The sequence below is a fragment of the Lissotriton vulgaris genome, chromosome 10 (genome assembly GCF_964263255.1).
Source record: "Lissotriton vulgaris chromosome 10, aLisVul1.2, whole genome shotgun sequence".
NCBI lineage: Eukaryota > Metazoa > Chordata > Amphibia > Caudata > Salamandridae > Lissotriton > Lissotriton vulgaris.
The window spans coordinates 260006495-260008523 of NC_141698.1; positions in this window are offsets into that span (position 1 = coordinate 260006495).

The following is a 2029-nucleotide window of genomic DNA, read 5'->3' on the forward strand; positions in this document are numbered from 1 at the left end:
TGGTAATTATAGGTGAGTGCGGCAAATCACTCGGGTGGATTTGAGCCACACTTATCAGATGGCACCCGAACAGGAACCCCGCGATAAGGATATTTCTCACCCGTAAGTGGGTAGCAGAAGGCCGGGGAGCCTCTGGTCGGCACGGTGGGTCCGGGTACCCATTTGATGCCGAGCTTGGTTCTCGCAGCGCTGCCCCACCCTGCTGATCGGGAGAGGTCCTGGTTCATGATCCTGCGCCGGGGTACGGAAGGCGGAACTTTGGAGCTGACCATGTTGGTCCCAGCAGCCGGCGGGGGAGAACGGTAGAGGTTGGTACCGCGTATAGAAGGTGAGTGGTCCGACTGTTGATTGAGGGAGCTGGGACGCTCCAAGAGACTGGTGTGTCTCCGAGACCGGCGTGTCTCTAGTGGTTGGTGGAGCCCGTGTACTCCTGGGGCTAGTGTGCTCCGGGGAGTGGAGTGGTGCTCTGACAGACTTGGCGGAGGTTGGGTGGACGTGTGTTTGTGGTCATCCGACCGGATGGTACTGCGGTTGAAGCGTGGCTCATTACGGGCGGATTCTGGGATTTACCCGAACCCCTAGTGTGTGTAGTTTGTTGGGAGAGGGTCCCGGGTCTCCCGTGGTAAAGTGCGCAGCGATCTGTAGTGCCGCCCGGGTGGCGGATGTGTTCCCCAATCTCGGAACAGTGAGTGTACTGTTTGGTCTGCGGTAGGGTCCAGGTTCCCCAGGACTTGGTCGACGGGCCTTGTCCCATTTTGGTAACACGTGTTTGGCAGGGATTTGACGCATAGGAAGCGTGAATATATGTGTTTGTGTTTAGTAGTGATTGTGCGGTCTGGGTGTTGGTGAGAGGGTGAGTGTGAATTTTGTGTTGGTGTGTGATTGAGTGGGTGAAGATGCCGTGTTTCAGTAAGCTTCGGTGCCTCTGGTGCTGCTGCGGCGCCTCGGACACTAGATTGGCTGAGAGCCAACCCGCCCCAGTGGAGGGCTCACCTAATTTCGAGATGTATGTTAAACATGGATTGACTCCAATTTTGTTTAATACTTTGTGGCACAAGTATACCAAGAGTAACGTAGATTTGCAATGGCCGTTGACTGGTTCTTTCGATGTGGCAAAACTAGATTATTTGCAGGACTGATTATTTGCTAAGCGTAGCCGCCAGAGTATGTTCCATTCCTTGAGGATGTGGCAAAAAAAAGTAAGGGAACGACAGATGAGAGAGGAGAAGGTGGCTCAGAAGAGAGCAGCGCAGACTATAGCACAAAAGGCGAGAGAACATACTAAGAAAGAGAATGAGATACAGATTGAGCGCGCAGACAGATCACACTACAACAAGTGATGATGGTGAGGATGATTCCTGTATCTCAGTCTTTGTGCACCTAAAAGCAAAGAAGCCAGAGGAACATCAGTTAAATAAATGTTGCATATGTCGTGCTTCAATTAATACTATTGCAACTAGGAATTTACTATTATTGACACAACACACCCAAAAACGGAAAGACCCAAAATAAAAATTGCATTTCTTATCAAAAATGGATATTTAAATTAATAGAAGAGAGACCACACAGAGAGAGTTGTTTCATGCACCCATTCATAACCCTAGGCCTACTGGCCCGCAAGCTTGCCGGCCTATGACAAAAACCGCCTGGCCTCAATATGCCCCCCCCACCCACATGGTCAGGCCCTGGACCAGGCCCCAACAACACCCAAAAATCAAAATACACACAAAAATCACCCCAATCCAATGCCATCCATGCCCTAAATGACGCCCACAGAACAACTTGGTCCATGCTCCACTGAGTACCCCTGGGCATAATGGATGAAAGCAAGGAAGACTGGGTGCAGGCCTATGGCACAAAACACACTGCCTGGCTTCAAAATGGCCCCTAGACCTCCACCCACATGGCCAGGCCCTGGCCCAGGCCTCAAAATGGCTCCCACCCACATGGCCAGGCTCTGGACCAGGCCCCAACAACACCCAAACAACTGAAATACACACAAAAATCACTCCTATCCAATGCCATCCAT